Below are 12,038 nucleotides of genomic sequence, written 5' to 3'. Positions count from 1 at the left end.
CCTACACCCAAACCTAGCTGTTTCATCCCGCAAAGGTAGCAAGACGTATTTTTGACAATGGGCAATGCAGCAGAGGACCACTTACGGGAAGAATTGTGTGAAAGCTGGTCCTTGCCGAGAGTGAGAAATTACACGATAATAAAGCAGAACTGGAGCAATGTCCCAGAATACAGATTTCCCATCAGTTGTTCTGAGCCCGGGTAAATGATTCAGTAGTCAGCCTGGGGCCTGGTGAATGAAGACTCAGATGAGAGAGCACCCTAAGAAGTCAGGGGTAGGGAAGCTGTCTTTGTGCCTCTGGCCAGCCTCTCTCATCATACGCTTCTGGGTTGCAAAGCCCTTGTTCTCCAAAGACCCAGGCAGTGGCCTCAGTGTGCCCTCTGATTCACCTCTCCTGGCACCAGTCCTTGGAATCGTCATACATCTGTGTGAGCACCACCTCAGCAATAATTATATAGTCCTAAATAGGAGGGTTTGGATGGCATCCCAGACTCCTTAGAAAAAAGTATTACTTCAGATTATTTATTCATTTACAATTATTAACAAAGCAACCCATTTCAGTTCCAACTAAACAACTTCTGAATTGTGTTACTCCTTTATAGGATTATACTCACTAAGGTCAGAATGAATAGGACCTATTTATTCAATTCCACTTTTTCAGTTGTGAACATGACTAATTTTGTTCCCAAATTAAAACCTGGCTGCCTGGTTCCTACTAGTAAGCAAACAAGCAGATGTTATACATATATATATATATATATATATATATATATATATATATATATATATGTAGCATCAAACTCTGAGTCCTTTGATAACAGAACACTGAAGCATTTATTAAGTAAAATAGACAAATGTAAACATTTTACTCTCCTAGCGCTAACAAATTTAAAGATCATTAAATTGTAGAGTAAGTCTGCAGAGAACACCATCATTCTTATTTATTCTCAACAAGAGGAGCAATACAATCCACCAAAAAAAATCTGTGTTCACAATGCATTTTCTAAAATTCTGGACTATTTTTCTTATTGTTGAATAGAGCTCATAAATCATGTTTCCCCCACTAGGGAATCATTTTTCAGGAGAGTTCTAATAATTGTGTTCAAAGACTCCAGGCAGCAGCAGAAGGTAGATATCTTCTTACCTTTAGCTATTTGATTGCCTTGAAAGCTCTTAAATGGGTGATCAGTGGCCGATTCCTGTGGGCTTGTGTCCTGCAGCTCCTTCTTATTCACTAGATAGTACAGGGAGATTGCAACAGAGACAACCCCAGGCATCATGTACAGGATGGTCCTCTACCAATGCGGGATGCCCATCACTCTCCCACACGAGGTCCAAGCAAATTCACAGCCTACAAAGCATTTTTGCAGAAGACACTTTTTCTTTATACTGTATTCAGTGCCTCATGGTGGATTAACTTCTCTGTGATTTTATTTTTCTTATTTCTTCCCAACAATCAACTACAGAGAAGGCTAACAAAGCTTGTTCCACATGCGGAACCATTTTAAGAGCAAGTTGTTAAGTGAACACAGTGCTGTTATTTATCACCCTTGTCCAGTTATGTTGTAAGGATATTATAAGGGATATTTTTCCCATTTGGCCTGGGATAAAATATTTCCTTTTGATGCCCAGTTTCCATCAAGAACTTAGGGAGTGCTTCTACCAAAACTCTTTCCTACTACACCATGCCTTGGTAAAAGACCTTTTTATTTGTGCATTTGACCACCAATAATTTTGCAATTGAAGCTGGATTTGTTCCAAACCAAACTATTCTGAGTACTTGGTTGGAATCATTTCTGCAGGTTAGTCAGACAGCCTTTTCTGGGTGATGAGTCAGATGACTAGGCATTCCCAAGGTTTTTACAGTGCCAGAGAAAGTCAACTAAATAGTGGAGTAAGTGTTTGCTCTACAAAGATGGCCAGATGTTGGGTACCTGATGAACCCATCTGCTTTCCAGAGTGAAGTGCCTAAATTACCTTCTGTGATAAGTCTGTTCATCATAAAGATGTATATTTATGGATTCATCATGAGAGGAGGGTCTTCCAGAAAGTAAGAAAGAGCAAATATTATGAATAGTTTTGCTCTTACAGTTTTCTGCCACAGAGCAGTTGAGATAATGTGAAGTAGGAGAAGAATATTTCAACTTAAAAATCTTCATTCAAATGTTTATTAGACTTGCTAAATGAACAGCAAGATGAAAAATAGCCACATTCTTGTAGGCACTTGACAAAATTGAAATACAATAAAACCTGGGTGCCAAATTAAACACTGATATTGATGCTCCTGGTGTCAAGTCACTCTCAGCTCTAATGGATGTATATGGTCGCAAGATTTAAAGCAGAACTCCAGGTACCTACATTCATATCCTAGCTGAATTTATACACAAATATACTTGTCACTCTTGAGGAATAAAGGCAAGCTGTTATCCAAACATGCTTTCCAGATATAAGACGAATACATTAGGCATTCCCTGCCACCACTGCCAGTGCCTTCCTTAAGGTTCTAGGTTAGCACTGTGCAGCAGAACTTTCTGCAATGTGGAAATGTTTTATACTGCACTAAACAACACTATGGCCATTAGCCATATGCGTCTGTGGAGCATTTGAAATGAGGCTGGCATGACCAAGGAGTTTAATTTTTAATTGTCTTTGATTTCAAATAATTAAATGGCCAAATGTGGCTTGTAGCTATTATATTGGACTGTACAACTCTGGAGCATTGTGGTGGCCTTTAAATTACCTCCCTGCCTCCAGCCTAATTCCCACTCTCCCTATGCTTCAGGCACCCTTCATACTTCCTACCATCGTCAGACTCCTTCTAAAACAAGTGTGATGATCTCACTTAGCTGTCGTAATCCATTAGTGGCTTCTCAATTGGCTCTGATATAAATTCCAAGCCCCTAGTGTAGTAAGACCTTTCATGACCTGGCTTTCCTTCTTCCAGGGCTCAGTGATGTCTGTACTCACTGCACTCCCACCCCTCACAACACAGAGGCTGCTATTCCACAGATCTGTGTCTTTGCAGGTCATACCACCTATGACTATGCTGCCTGCTTCACCCAACCTTGACCACTGGCAAAGTCCTGTTTGTGTTTTATGACTCAGATTAGACAGCATTTCTTCTCCGAAGACTTCCAACCCTTACACGTTCCCTGCTCATCTCCTGTCTCCTAAGCTATGTTCTATCAGTTCCTTTTTACTTGTCTATTTACTTCCATCCGAAAACCTCATTTTCTTCTGCTTTTTCATGTTTCCCTATTTTAAAGGTTTAATTTCTATATAGTAAAGTTTATCCTTTTTAGTCTATAGTCTGAATTTTGACAGACATGTTTAGTTATAACTACTGCTATAATGAATCAGCTGTTCACTCACTCCCACCCCAGCAACCACTGATTTGTTTTGTTCTATAGTTCTGCCTCTCCTATATAAATGGAGAGATACAGTAGGTAGCCTTTTGAGTCTGGCTTCGTCCACTAAGCGTAATGCATTTTAGATTCATCCATGTTGTTTCATGTGTCAATATCTGGCTCCTTTTCAATTGCTGAATAATGTTCCATTGTATGGATGCACCACAATTTGTTTAACCATTCCTTAGTTGAGAGGCATTTGGGTAGTTTCCTGTTTCTGGTGATTACAAATAAAGCTTCTATAAACCTTTTCATATAGGTCTTTTTGTGTGTGGAAATTTGTTTATTTCACTTGGTAAATATCTAGGTGTAGGACTGCTGATTCATATGGTACCAATTTCCATGTATGAAGGCTCCAGATACTTCCTATCCTTGTGAGTACTTGTTATTTTTAGGGTTTATGGTGGGTTTCTTTTAATTTTAGCCATTCTAATAGGTGCACAGTAATATGTCCTCTGGGAGTTTGGGTTTTTTTGCTTTTTGTTTTTTGTAGAGATGGATTTCTCCCTATGTTGCCCAGGCTGGTTTTGATTTCCTGGGCGCAAGCAATCCTCCCACCTCAGCCTCCCAAATCATTTTGGTTTTAATTTGCATTTTTCTCTAAAGACTAATGATATTGAAGACCTCTCATGTGCTGTTTGCCATCCATATATCTTGGCAGAGCAGTTTTTTTCACTTTTAGTCTATTCCCCCTCCAGTATAATTGGCATTTCGTTATGGACAACAAAACATGTTTTGAGCCTCTTCACTCCCTTTTCAGTTCTCATTCATTTCTTATGTTAGAGTAGTAAAAGTCATTTTATTATGATAGTCTTAAATAAAATTATGGAAATTATATTTGCTTAGTAAAAGTGAAAACACATATAGTTATAATGCTTTAAAATATGTCACGAGAGGAAGTACATGTAAGCAAAAATCCAAAAGAAGTTAAAATGTGCGATACTTAGGTAAGAAAGATAAGGATAAGAAAGAGCAACTACATGTCTCACTTTTGAAGTCAGGGAACTGACATAATTTATTTGACCATTCAGAGGTCACACTGCAGGTTGTTTTCGAAGTTAATGTATGATCAAGATCTTCTAGCTCCTGAACACTTTGCTTGAGGGTCCATTCATATTTGGTTTTATCCAGTCACACAAAATTGCATTATTTCAGGTTAAAACATACTATATACCCTGTTAGTGGAACTTTGGCTTGTTGTTTAACTGGAGGACCAATAAATATTCATGCAATCTTCTGGATAACAGATTGAAAAGGATAGCTGGCTCAGGAGGGATCATTTGCCTGGGTTAGTATCCGTTTCCATTTATATTAAGAAAATATTGCAAGAAGTTATTATCTGCTGGAGGGCTTAGGGGAATTCAGTGGAAGTCTGATATTGCATCTGATCACTTTTGACATTTACCTATTGTAACAAGGAAACTGTGTGAAGATAGCCAAGTGACTTTTTACAAAACACAATTTCAGAAGCTCTAAAAGGAAAAAGGAGATGGCAGAGATAAAATGCACTGCATTTGTAAAAATGAGAAACATGACTTGTCAGCAACACCTGCTTGTAACTATCAACCATTTCTATTGAGCCTGCTGAGAAATTATTCAGAGCCAAGTACATTGATGAGTGTGAAGTCTCATGTGCTTCAAAGGTAGTCAAGAGACACAGAGGAGGTCAACAAGGTGAAACCCCGTCTGTACTAAAAATACAAAAATTAGCCGGGCATGGTAGTGCACGCCTGTAGTCCCAGCTACTTGGGAGGCTGAGGCAGGAGAATTGCCTGAACCCAGGAGGCGGAGGTTGCGGTGAGCCGAGATCACGCCATTGCACTCCAGCCTGGGTAACAAGAGCGAAACTCCGTCTCAAAAAAAAAAAGAGAGACACAGAGGAGAGTAAGAAAGTGTAGTTTTATTGAACATTTTTAACCCTAAACTGGGGTGGATGAAATGTAATTTTATGACATTTTCTGCACACTTGAAAAGAAATAAGTTGTTCTTTATATTTTTTCTCTCAAGGCTACAATTGATAATAAGGGCTTTTAAAGGTTGGGTAGGTAAAATATTTAATTTTTTTCCAAACAGATTCTAAATCTCTAACAAGGGTACCAAAATATTGATTGCAAAAACTGGTTAAAAATTACTAAAGACATTTCTGATTTCTAATGGATAGTGGTAAATTATAACTACTTGGCATCTCAGACCTTAGACCTCAAGTAGTAACAGTGAATGAATGAGAAAAGGAGTGGTCAGGATATTTCAAAGACAAAAAAGTGGCACCTCAGCAGGGCAGAGAAAATCTAAAACAAATATGGATAACACAGACCCACTCATTTCTTTAGAAACTCAGGGAGGCCTAGAACTTAAAGTCAGGACAGAATGGAATACAACAACCATGAAATGCTTATCTTTTAAATAAAAAAGCAAGCAAATATGAAAGAAAATAGGAGAAATAAAGGTAACTCAGGGAACAAAAGAAAGCCTCAAAAACTTACTTATAGTCACAAAAAGATATGATATTTACTACAAACTGTCTTCCCAAAATCTCCATATTGAATCCCTAATTCCCAATATGATGATGCTGAGAGATGGGCCTTTGGGACATCGTTAGGGTTAAATGAGGTCATGAGAGTGGTGCCCCCATGATGGTACTGGTGCCCTCAGAAGAAGATGTAAAAGCCAGAGCTCTCTCTCCAACACATGAGGATAGAGCAAATAGGCAGCCATCTTAGTCCATTTTGTGCCGTTACAACAGAATACCACAGACTAGATAATTGACAAAGAACAGAAATATATTGGCTCACAGCTATGGAGGCTGGGAAGTCTAATATAAGGTGCCAGCATCTGGCCTTCTTGCTGTGTCATCCCATGGCGAAAGGAGGAAGGGCCGAAAGAGAACAAAAGGGGGCCAAATTTGGCCTTTTATAATGGTACCAATTCTACCATGAGGGTGTAATCCTTATGACCTATAGGAGAAGGAGCAGACCAATCCAGGATGCCAATATCGAATAAGAGTTCCAGAAAGAGAGACCAGAAAAACAGAATGGAAATTATCAAAGAAATAGTATAATAAAGGTTCACAAAACCAAACTAATGGAAACAAGTCTCCATACTGACAAAGAACCATACCCAAATGCACTACTGCAATACTTCAAAACAAAAAAAGCACAGGGAAAATCTTAACCATTTTCAAAATGAAAAGATAATATAAGTATATCACATACAAGGAGCAAAATCCTAATGGGTTCAAGCCTCTCAATAGTAACACTGGATGCTAGAAGAATACAATAAAGGAGTGCCTGTAAGTTTCTGAAGAAAACTCATTTTTTCAATCTAGAATTTCATACAATCTAGAATTCTATGCCAGAATTCAATCAAAAGAAGGTAAAAATAAACACATTTTCAAACACTAAGAACTGAAAACATTGGTTTTATCCCTGCACAATATCTTAGAAAGCTGCTGTAGGATATGCTTCAACAAAATGAAAGAGTGAATCAGCAGGAACAGAAAATCAAACACCACATGTTCTCACTCATAAGCGGGAGTTGAACAATGAGAACACATGGACACAGGGAGGGGACCATCACACACCAGAGCCTGTTGGAGGTGCGGTGGGGCAAGGGGAGTGAACCTAGACAATGGGTCAATAGGTGCAGCAAACCACCATGGCACATGCGTACATATGTAACAAACCTGCATGTTCTGCACAGGTATCTTGGAACTTCAAATAACAAAAAAATAAAAAGTGAATCAGAAAAGCTGACACAGAGTCCACCTTGGAGTGCAGCAACAATCCCCATGATGACACTGAGCAACAGACTAGAGAGCAAAGTACCTACATCTGGGAGGAAGGTCTTCAGAGGAATAAATTAAATTGGTGATTTAAACAGCTTTTGGAGAAGCAATTAAGGATATGTAGGAAAAAGACACAATCAGAAACCTTGATTAGAAGTGTCAAAAGAGGGAAAGAAATTGTACACCAGAAGAAAGAAAATCATAAACACTTTGGTGAACAAGATTTACATGGTAAAACCACAAACAATGACAACCGGTTTAACTAAAAATTGTGATAAAACTACCTTGGGATAAGGAGAGGAAGTGGGATGCAGAGGAAGACTGCTAAATCCTCTATCAGAATAGGAGGTAAATAGATATTGACTAACATTGCAAAAATGAAAAATGACTGTATAGGAATATTATTAGAAATGTGAAGAAGAAACAGCTGAAAGATTTAAAATGTTTGCCTTGTGGTCACAGAACTAGAGAAGACAGGAGAGTTAGGAAAAGAGACTGGAATTTTTTATTATAACCATTTTGGTTATGTTTTTTTTTTAAGTTCGCACATATATTACCTCAATTAAGTTGCTTTAATGCCTGACACTTCTTATAGAGCTCTTTGAGGAAAGAAATCTATAGATAGAGAAAATGGAAGGAAGACAATTAACTTGCTATAAGTCTCTTAAATTGTCATAATACTGAGAGCAATTCATCGTGAGTGGGAGGACAAAAAACATGGATAGCTACTAATTTAAGCAATCCCATTACTGAGTATATACCCAAAGGATTACAAATCATTCTATTATAAAGACAAACGCACACATATGTTTACTGCGGCACCATTCACAATAGCAAAGACTTGGAACCAACCCAAATGCCCATCAAGGATAGACTGGATAAAGAAAATATGGCACATATGCACCGTGGAATACTATGCAGCCATAAAAAAGGGATAAGTTCATGTCCTTTGCAGGGACAAGGATGAAGCTGGAAACCATCATTCAAAGCAAACTGACACAAGAACAGAAACCCAAACACCGCATGTTCTCACTCATAAGCAGGTGTTGAACAATGAGAACACACGGACACAGGGAGTGGAACATCACACACTGGGGCCTGTCTTAGGGTCGGGGGCTGGGGAGGGGTAGCAGGGGGTGGAGAAATAGGGGAGGGATAGCATTAGGAGAAATATCTAATGTAAATGATGGGGTGATGACTGCAGCAAACCACCATGGCACATGTATCCTATGTAACAAACCTGCATGTTCTGCACATGTACCCCAGAACTTAAAGTATAATAAAAAGAAAAAATTACTCAGGCACAGGTTCCCATACCTATACTCTCAGCTGTTTGAAAGGCTGATGTAGGAAGATTTTTTGATACAGGATTCTGAGGCTACAGTGAGCTATGACAGCCTGGGCAACAAAGTTGCCCCCATCTCTGAAAAAAGAGGAACCGGTGAAAGTGGGCACCCTTATTTATCTGGTTCATTTGTTAACAGAAATGGTTTCAATATTTCATTATGAAGTGTTTTTGCTGCAGATCTGCAAATATTTCTGCCATGGTTTTGTATTAGAAATTTTAGAAAATAACTTCAAAATTAAATAAAAAGAACTGAAATCCTAGTATGAAATAAAATGGCATACCATTTGCACCGTATTTATGTATTTAATAAAATATAAATACATATTTTAAAGCTCATTTAATAAAATGAGGTTTTCAAAATAGTTTTAAAAAAAGACAGAAACAAGAGTCTGGCAAAAAACAAACAAACAAACAAACAAATCCCCGATGGGGCTATAAGTGAAAGCAAAATGGTCCTAAGATTAAGCAATATTGAACGAGATCATATTGCAGTTTTGGAAATGAGCTAATGAAGCAATATCACAAAAATCATGAGTTTCATAAAAATAAATTATTCAGATTAAAGGGAAGGCCAAAGTAATGAGTATATATTTAAGTATTTTTCTCTATGTATATGGACAGGTTGGGTTAGGAATGACATGTGATTTTTTAAATGTGCAACTTAAGCTGTACCTCTCTTAATAATTGGTATCAAGTTTTAAAAATAAATGTTTTTCCAGAAAATAAAAATGACATCTTAAAAAAATTTAAGAGTTGCTTTAATTATAAGAGATTTCCAATCACTAGAAGATTGTTTGCTCTTCTCCTTTTATATCATGTGAACTTTGAAAATTTTATACAGTTTTTATCATTGTAGAGCCATCTACTATTTTCTAATGATAATTTGATAAGGCTCTGTAATAACTTATAAATAAAAGGAGCCCCATATTCAGGAGCTAAATTGGTCATCATAAAATTGGGCAACCAGCCCTTTGAAAGGCAGATTTGCGTGTTTGGGATGAAAGTATAATCCACACTTCAGCCCTGCAACTGTTTCTTAAAAAGAATAAAGCAACTGGCTTTTCTGCCCTGCAGGGAAGAATTCCTTTATTATATTTTAACATCAATAACTCTTTAAAGTTTTTTCCATTATTACTGAATCAGCTTGCTCTTTGGTTATTTGCAAACCATGCTTCCTAAAAGCTACACAATTTTACTAACTAAAATTACTCTCGTTGAACACAGAATTTCAACTTCTACCCCTTGATTGGAAAGTCCTAAGTTGCTGGTTTTATTGAGCAACGGAAATATGTATCTTTTTCTGAGTCTTTGGGAAAAATGCAAAAATTGCTGAAATAGGGTTAATATTTATTTGGCTTAGTGGGACCAGATTTTCTATCATGACATTCAGACCCAAACAGGTCAAAAAAGATATTCTTGCTAGTTATTACAGAAGTTGGCAAGGTGATTTTCAGGGACATACAGAGAAATGAGTATTGCCACAGAAGAAAAAAGGTGTATCTACAAATGGAAGGGTTTTTTCATTCTCTCTGTCCAGCTCCCAGACCCCACACACCTTCAGATTTGAGGATCATGACTATTCTGAAGTTTCTTTGCTTCCTGCCACTCTAATGTCTAGACATTTTGTCAGAATATGAGGAGAAAAATCATATCAAAAGAATACATGAACCCCTTGAAATATGGTGATCTATCTTAACATCTACTTAAAGAGAGTTACAGAAGAATAGTCGCTTTGTTAATGACACACTAATGAGTGACTTAAGAGAATAATTTTCACAATGGAGTAAGAGAATCAAGGTAATTTTTAGACCTCTTCAATAAATAAATGAAGAATGGAAAGTAAGAATATACTTCACAGAAATTTTTTGGACTGCCTTTCCTAGTGATGTACAGGGGAGTGGAGAATGAAGCATAAGAGGAAAGGATTGTTTTCACTGCTTTCCTACCACCCACCTTGTCGGTGATTTTTCTTGGTAGCTATAACATAGCCTCATTTACACCTTCCATCGCAGACACTAAAAACAGTGGAGTGATGCAAAGAAGAAATACGTTATGAATATATCTACAGAAAACGAACTACATCATTTGCAGGGTCCAGTGAAAAATGAAAATGTGAGGTCCTTGTTCAAAAATTATTAAGAGTATCAAGCTGGTAACAGACAACTAAACCAAACACCAGGCCCTTTTGAGCATGGTGGCCTGTGTTTCTTCGTTCTAAAGCTAGCCATGTGAACCCTGGCCCATCAAATGTTTCCAAACAACAAACCCATTTTAACCCAACCTCATGTTCCAGGATAGAACAGTCAAGTCATAGCTAATTACAATTCCTAATGTCATGAGATTTCTTTCTATTACCAATTTGCTCTCAGTACTCAGCTATGCAAATTTTTAACAAGTGGTATAAAATAAAAGCATGAACAGTAATATATAGCTGCTGAGTGTTTCTCCCCAGCCATATAGTTAATAGTATCTATAGGATGCTATCTGCCCTTAGCAACATGAGTTCAATTGAGTTCCCAAATTGCCGGTGATGGGCCCCTCTTCCCATTCTCCCATATGACCATCTGCTTATTACCAACTGCAAGGTAACTAAAGTGTTCAACCACAAGAGAATGACTCATGGGTGCTGGGGGTTGGGGGATGCACTTTTTGAATATGCAGTCCTTAAAACACCAGCTGTTTGATTTTAGGTTTTGCAAATCAGTTGGCTATGAATTTCAGGGAAGACATTCTCATCTTTGGAAAGCTAAATTTCACAGCGTTCTAGAGGAAAACAAGTCATGCCGTCTGCTTTTTCTTAATTTTACCACACAAAAAAACTTTAAAATACAAAACACATATTTTTCCCCACATCTTCACCTTCTGATGACAAAGAAAACTCTTTTGAAGGACACTGTCATATTCCAGGAAGGGACAATATCTATCTGAATGGGTTTGTCACAATATAACATACGAAGTCAGAATTTTTAGGAAGGAGTGATGGAAAACAAGCAAGATTAATATTATGCTCCGGTTTCTAAAGGCAGAAAAACAGATCAGGAGTTTCCACCATGTATTAAAGAGATGGGAACACTATGACATTCTCCCATTATTCCTCTGTGCTCAGTCTCCATTCATAGGAGCTGGGCTATCAGGAATCTCGAGGAAGCAATAATTATGAGGGCAGGAGGGACCCCAACCCACAAAGCACATCTCCATATCTCCCCACACACCTCCTTAGATTATATACCCCTTTAACATCATAAGATTTTTATTAAAAGGGCTGCCACTTACCTAGGGACACACATTCCCTCCTACTCAGAATGACCTTCCTGTTCCTCACCATTCTCTCAGTCTACACTTGGACTCAGTAATTCACTCCTCCTCTCTACCCTTGCTGCATGTTACATTTACCATGTATTTTCCATTTGCATTTTGCTTTGCGTATTTTTAAAAGTTCATCCCTCGTCTCTCCAACCAGACAGTGAGTTTCTCAAGGGCAAATACCATGTGTTGCTTT

At 37.8% G+C, this 12,038-nt stretch overlaps 1 protein-coding gene across 12 annotated transcripts in view; it reads left to right on the top strand.

Annotated features, from left to right (window-relative positions):
* Window positions 1-12,038, top strand: part of MAGI2 (membrane associated guanylate kinase, WW and PDZ domain containing 2) — a 1,426,516-nt gene that overhangs the window by 1,288,518 nt on the left and 125,960 nt on the right. The window lies entirely within an intron of this gene.

Source organism: Saimiri boliviensis, chromosome 10 (genome assembly GCF_048565385.1).
Source record: "Saimiri boliviensis isolate mSaiBol1 chromosome 10, mSaiBol1.pri, whole genome shotgun sequence".
Classification (NCBI taxonomy): domain Eukaryota; kingdom Metazoa; phylum Chordata; class Mammalia; order Primates; family Cebidae; genus Saimiri; species Saimiri boliviensis.
This window is presented reverse-complemented; position numbering and strand designations above follow the sequence as displayed.